Source organism: Myotis lucifugus, unplaced genomic scaffold (assembly GCF_000147115.1).
Source record: "Myotis lucifugus unplaced genomic scaffold, Myoluc2.0 scaffold_244, whole genome shotgun sequence".
Lineage (NCBI taxonomy): Eukaryota > Metazoa > Chordata > Mammalia > Chiroptera > Vespertilionidae > Myotis > Myotis lucifugus.
Genome location: NW_005871292.1, coordinates 275,505 through 282,617, shown reverse-complemented (window position 1 = coordinate 282,617; position 7,113 = coordinate 275,505). Strand labels below are relative to the sequence as shown.

Sequence of the window (7,113 nt, the reverse complement as noted above, 5' to 3'; positions counted from 1 at the left end):
ACCCCCTGATCGCCCTGCGGCTCTGTGTGTGACAGGTGGCGGGGCCACAACCTTCCTATCCGCCCTGCTCTGTTCGTGACAGGGGAAGGTGCCCCAACCCCCTGATCGGCCCTGCTCTGTGGGTGATAGAGGGTGGCGCCCCAACCCCCTGATGGGCCCTGCTCTGTGCGTGACAGGGGGGAGCTCCCCAACCCCCTGATGGACCCTGCTCTGTGTGTGATGGGGGAGCTCCTCAACCCCCTGATCGGCCCTGCTCTGTGTGTGACAAGGGGCAGCTCCCCAACCCCCTGATTGCCCTGCGGCTCTGTGTGTGAAAGGGTACGGAGCCCCAACCCCCCTGATGGGCCCTGCTCTGTGCATGACAGGGGGCAGCGCCCCAACCCCCTGATTGGCCCTGCTCTGTGTGTGATAGGGGCGGTGCCCCAACTCCCCTATTGGCCCTGCTCTATGCATGACAGGGGGGAGCTCCTCAACCCCCTGATTGGCCCTGCTCTGTGTGTGACAGGGTACGGAGCCCCAACCCCACTGATGGGCCCTGCTCTGTGCATGACAGGGGGCAACGCCCCAACCCCCTGATCGGCCCTGCTCTGTGCGTGACAGGGGGTGGCGCTGCAACTTCCCTATCGACCCTGCCTTGAGTGTGACAGGGGGCGGTGCCCCAACCTCCCAATCGGCTGTACCCTGAGCGTGACTAGGGGTGGCATCGCAACCTCCCGATCCGCCCTGCTCTGTGCATGACAGAGGGCAGCACCCCAACTCCCCAAATCGCCCTGCTCTGAGCCCGACCAGGGGCTGCACCTAGGGATTGGGCCTGCTCTCTGCCACCCAGGAGCAGGCCTAAGCCAGCAGGTCATTATCTCCCGAGGTGTCCTAGCCTGCGAGAGGGCACAGGCCGGGCTAAGGGACCCCCTCTCCCCCCTGAGTGCACAAATTTTTGTGTACCGGGCCTCTAGTCATATATAAAAGGCAGAGCATCACGACCTAATCAACCAATCAACCGGTCACCATGAGGGGACCCACCCCCGTCTGGATTGGGGGTGTGGCTGGTCTTCAAACCGCCTACGGCCCCTAGCCCAGGCCTGGGCAACGCTGGGGGCCAGGCGTGTGTGGTGCAGTCTTTTAAAAATAAAGAAAAACCCTCTAGCTCTCCGAGGCGCCTCTTGGCACTGGCCACCCTGCCCCCACCCCCACCCTGCATGGAGCCCCCAGCAGAGTGGCTTGGGTGGGTGTGGGCCGCGCGACCCCAGGCGCCAGGCCCCATGGGGGTGGAGAGGTTCTCGCAGCTGGTGTAGCAACGCCGGTTAACTCTGCTGGGGAGTACAAATTGGAGTGAATGGACTGCAGCTGGCAGTGCTGGCCAGATGAAGCTCCAGGAAGATGTTTTGTAAGAAGAGTGGGCAAGCCTATTCTCCCAGTAGAGTTCCGATCACTAAGAATGATGTGAAAGGAAGGCCTCCAGAAGTCTCACATTTTATGTGAATGAGCAGGAGAAGAGCACTACAACTGCATTTCTGCTCTTCATAAGTTGATGCGGGCTCAGCCTGAGCGCCTCCCTCTACTGGCTGGCATGCATGCTCGAAGGAGGAGAGGACCCGCTGTATGTGGCAAGGAGGCTGGTGAGGTTTGCCAGTGAAGACATAGGTCTGGCAGACCCATCCCATTACCATAGCAGTGGACGCCTACCAGGGCTGTCACTTCACAGGCATGCCCGAATGCGAGGTGCTTCTGGCCCAGTGTGTAGTCTATTTTGCCAGAGCCCCAAAGTCTATTGAGGTGTACAGCGCCTACAACAACATCAAAGCCTGCCTGTGGAACCACCAGGGGCCTCTGTCCCCCGTCCCGCCTGAGGAATGCGCCGACCTGGCTCATGAAGGACCTGGGCTATGGCAAGGGCTACAAATACAACCACATGTACAGCGAGCCTGTGGACCAGGAATACTTGCCTGAAGAATTGAGAGGAGGGGATTTCTTCAAGCAGAGGTGATACTGACTCTTTGAAGCTATGACAGCAGAAGGATGTTGTTTTCTTTTCTTTTCTTTCTTTCTTTCTTTCTTTCTTTCTTTCTTTCTTTCTTTCTTTCTTTCTTTCTTTCTTTCTTTCTCTCTCTCTCTCTCTCTCTCTCTCTCTCTCTCTCTCTCTCTCTCTCTCTCTTTCTTCTTCTTCTTCTTCTTCTTCTTCTTCTTCTTCTTCTTCTTCTTCTTCTTCTTCTTCTTTTCTTCTTCTCTTCTTTCTTCTTCTTCTTCTTCTTCTTCTTCTTCTTCTTCTTCTTTCTTCTTTCTTCTTTCTTCTTTCTTCTTTCTTCTTTCTTCTTTCTTCTTTCTTCTTCTTCTTTCTTCTTTCTTCTTCTTTTTTTTTAATAGGAATGGCCAAAAAGAGAGTAAAGTTGGTTTCCTGGTAAAAGTTAAAACAGCCCAACTTTTTGTGCCAGAAATTTGAGAGTTTCTTAAGTGGAGGCACAGCTACTTCAGCTAAGTGTGTAATGTTGAATTGTGTTCATTTGCACTCTGCAATGGTTATGCGTATGGAAGTGTCTGGCAGTTTTTTGCAATGAATTAATGTTATAAGGAATTATCTATTTTGTCATAGTATTTAAATCATAATGTCATTTCAGAATTCAGTTCTGTAGGATTTTTTTTCCTTTAAAAAATGTATATTCTGGGTAGTTTTAATTGGTAAAAAAATGTAATTGTGATTTAATACTGCATAGTGTTCTGGGGTAATTTTTTTATATGCAAAGGTCTTATGAGCCAATGAAACTATTTCAAAGTAAAAACAAAACAAAACAAAACAAAAAACTTTGCTGAGGAGGCCGGTGGGGCTCCAGTGTGTTCGGGGGCAGCCTGTTTATGCCGGGACCCAGGTGCGCGGCTGCACACACATGGTGGGGCATGTGCTGGGAGTGTGGCGCAGGCATCGTATGGACATTTGTGCGTGAAAAGGTGTGCACACACCTTTGTGTGCATAAATACATCTGTTTCTCAGAAGCGTACCTGGAAAGGTGCTTTATCTGTAATAAGCAGTTTTCAAAATGTAATCCAGAGGCAAGGGATCTGTAGCGAAAACACACAAAAGAAAAGGTTTTTTTTTTAATTAAATCTTTATTGTTCAGATTATTATATTTGTTCCTCTTTTTTCCCACCATAACTCCCCTCCACCCAGTTCCCACCCAACCCTCCGCCCTCACTCCCCACCCACTGTCCTCTTTCATAGGTGCGCGATTTTTGTCCAGTCTCTTCCCGCATCCCCCACACCCCTTTCCCCCCCAAGAATAGTCAGTCCATTCCCTTTCTATGCCCCTGATTCTATTATAATCACCAGTTTATTCTGTTCATCAGATTATTTATTCACTTGATTTTTAGATTCACTTGTTGATAGATGTGTATTTGTTGTTCATAATTTGTATCTTTACCTTTTTCTTCTTCTTCCTCTTCTTAAAGGATACCTTTCAACATTTCATATAATACTGGTTTGGTAGTGATGAACTCCTTTAGCCTTTTCTTATCTGTGAAGCTCTTTATCTGACCTTCAATTCTGAATGATAGCTTTGCTGGATAAAGTAATCTTGGTTGTAGGTTCTTGGCATTCATCACTTTGAATATTTCTTGCCACTCCCTTCTGGCCTGCAAAGTTTCTGTTGAGAAATCAGCTAACAGTCGTATGGGTACTCCCTTGTAGGTAACTGACTGTTTTTCTCTTGCTGCTTTTAAGATTCTCTCTTTGTTTTTTGCTCTTGGCATTTTAATTATGATGTGTCTTGGTGTGGTCCTCTTTGGATTCCTTTTGTTTGGGGTTCTCTGCGCTTCCTGGACTTGTAAGTCTATTTCTCTCACCAGGTAGGGGAAGTTTTCTGTCATTATTTCTTCAAATAGGTTTTCAATATCTTGCTCTCTCTCTTCTTCTGGCACCCGTATAATTTGGATGTTGGTACGCTTGAAGCTGTCCCAGAGGCTCCTTACACCATCTTCGTATTTTTGGATTCTTTTTTCATTTTGCTTTTCCTGTTGGGTGTTTTTTGCTTCTTCGTATTTCAGATCTTTGACTTGATTCTTGCGATCCTCTGGTCTGCTGTTGGGAGTCTGTATAATATTCTTTATTTCAGTCAGTGTATGCTTAATTTCTAGTTGGTTCTTTATCACAACATCGAGGGTCTCACTAGATTTCTTGAGGATCTCACTACATTTATCGGCGGTTTCTAGAAAATTCTTGAAAAACCTTAAAAGTGTGGTTTTGAACTCTATATCCAGCAGTTTGCTTTCCTCCATTTCTGTCATTTGTGTCCTGTTTCTTTGTCTCTGCATTTTTTTATGCTTCCTTGTGTTGATAAAGTGGTTTTCTGTGCTAAGTGTCCTCTGGGACCCAGTGGTTCAGCCTCCCCAATTACCTGAGGAGGACACTCTTGGTGCTCCCCCTTGTGGTCTTTGTGCCCAGTCTTGTTGTAGTTAAGCCTTGATTTGTTGTAAGTAACACTGGGAGGGATTGGCCTCCAGGCCAATTGGCTGTGAGAATCAGCTCTGTCTGCAGTGGGAGAACTTCTGTCCTGGAGCTCTAGGGAGGTGCTAATCTAGCCTCTGCCTGAGGCTATTCAGAAAACGCCTCCGTGCAAGGCTTGGGCGGGGCGGGTCCCAAGGGATCAACAGGGCGGGCGGAGCGAGCAGTTATGGCTGCTCTCAGTCCTGCCTTCAGAGGCCCCGCTTCTCAGTGTCCCAGCAATTGCTGCAAGTACCTCCGAGAGAAAGCAGCCCTCGAGTTCCTACCAATGCCAGACAGTCCCGCTACTCCCGTATGAGTCTAGGTCCCCAGAGACTCGCCCAGAACTGGAGCTCAGAGCCTGAGACTCCCTCCCAATTGAAAAAGACAACCGCACCCTCAGCCGCCAGCCCGCTCCGCGTGCACCTCTGTACCTTAGTATTTTACTTCTGCACCGCACCTCCTCTGAGTCCCGGTATGCTTTTCTCTTTCCTTCTAGTTGTAGAATTTCCACTCAGCCAGCCTTCCTGTGGTTCTGGGTGATGTCCGTTCCGTCTTTTAGTTGTATTTTTGAAGTGGTTGTTTGCGGCAGCAGTCTCCGGTGTTTACCTATGCCGCCATCTTGGTTTCTCTCAAGAAAAGGTTTTTGATACTAAATACAAAGCTGTAATTGAAGTGTTTATGCCCAAATGTACTGTAAATCAAACATATGGTGATATTTATCGTCTGGTGGATCTGTTTGAAAGGTTTGGTCGATCAGTTCTCATTTCACAAAAAAAAATAATGTAACTAAGTGATTACTAAATATATACTTCTAAGGCAAAGTAGTTTACCCAACTTTGTGTACTTTTTGCATGTGTGTAGCACATCAAGGCTGTTTATAAAGTATAACTTGGATGATGTGACAGTATGGTTGAGGAAGGAGGTGTGGCCGGTTGTTTTTAAAAATTAGGCACCTCACAGTTTTTTGTTTTTTTTTAAACAATATCTTTATTGATTTCAGAGAGGAAAGGAGAGGGAAAGAGAGATAGAAACATTAATGTTGAGAGAGAATCATTGATTGGCTGCCTCCTGCACATCCCCCACTGGGGATAAAGGCCGCAACCCAGGCATGTGCCCTTGGCTGGAATCGAACCTGGGACCCTTCAGTCCGCAGGCTGCCGCTCTATCCACTGAGCCAAACCTGCCAGGGCACCTCACAGTTTTTAAGACAAATGTGTTAACCTAAAATCTTCAGAAGGCAGCGTCAGGGGTCTTTTAAGACTTGTATAGGCCTTAGACATAAAAAAGCAGCTACCTTTTTAGGATGTGGCCTGAAAGAAACCTGTTATTTTCAGTTATTACTGTCTTCAAAGTAAAATAACATATTTGCAGCCCTTTTTTTAAAATTAATATGCTGTATCTCTTTTTAAGCCAAAACATACTTTTCACCTCAGGACAGTTCTCATTTTTACATTCTTAGTTTCCTTTGTCCAGAACAGAACCCTTTTTGAGCCAGTATTTGAGTAGAGTTCATAATCTAAAGTCATTTTTTCTCCACAGGATGTATTAAGCTGCAAAATGGCAAATGACTAAGTCAGTTAGAAAGCATTTTTGGCATAATAAATAACTGTCAATAGACTTCTATACAGAAGCCTAAAAGCTGCTGCAGTAGCGGTCAGAACTAACATTATTCTTCCATATGCTCAGGCTTCGTTTATGAAATACTATCATAAATCCAGATAAGAAACCTTACAGGGTCCTTCCAAAGCTGCATAATTTCCCAAATGAGTTTCCTCTGGTTGCAGAGCCTGTTCATTCCTTCAATCCTTTTTCAGTCATTTAGCTTTTGCAATATTTTCTTGGCGTTTTTGTTTTTTCTTTTGCTCCTTTTCCCTGGCCTCAATCATCTTGGCCAGTTTCCAGGACAGTACAGCATTTGCTAGAAACAATGGCGTAAGGGCCAAAATAACGGTTGAAGGAAGCCATATGGATCCTTTGCAGCCCATTCCACAACATACTCAGCCCAAGCTTTTATGTCGAACATCTTTGTAACGGTGTTAGGAAAAGGGGACTTATGCTTGAGTTGTGATCTCTAACTTTGTCCTGGATTAGTGAGCCAATTACAATTTCAGAAGGATGACCCCTGGTTGTTGTCTTCTTCTTTAGCTCTACTACACACTTCTGAGAGAAGGTTTAAATTCTATATGCACCAGGCCAGAAGCAGGAAGGCGGAAGCCCCCCAGCCTTTTTATATGAGGGTTTTTTTTCATACTTTAATTACAATATATGAAATAGGTGTTGTCATTATTTTAAAGCAATAGTTTTTTCCTCTCAATATCAAAGACCTAAATTTTCACACACACCCCAAAAATGTTTATTTGAAGTAACTATGCATCTGGATTCCGGGTGGCCTAATAAGCTCAATGGTTAGACAGGTGCTTTTATAGCCAAGGTCAAAGGTTCTTTACCCTGATTAGCCTTTGAGGGGGGCCAGAGGCTCTCCTGACCAGCATAGGGGAAGCGGGGAGGAGCAGGAAAACCATTAGAGGAAAAGGAATGGGATTGGAAACTCCCTCCCAACCACCCTTAAGAGAGTTCAAATGCTGTGAGGAGTGGCAGGGCGGTGGGTGGGCGGGGCGTGTGCTGGTGGGTGGGGCGGCAGA

At 46.7% G+C, this 7,113-nt stretch overlaps 1 protein-coding gene and 1 pseudogene across 4 annotated transcripts in view; one reads left to right on the top strand and one right to left on the bottom strand.

Moving 5' to 3' along the window:
• Positions 1–7,113, top strand: part of LOC102433796 (zinc finger protein 82 homolog) — a 61,698-nt gene that overhangs the window by 6,705 nt on the left and 47,880 nt on the right. The window lies entirely within an intron of this gene.
• Positions 5,857–6,683, bottom strand: LOC102433185 (annotated as a pseudogene).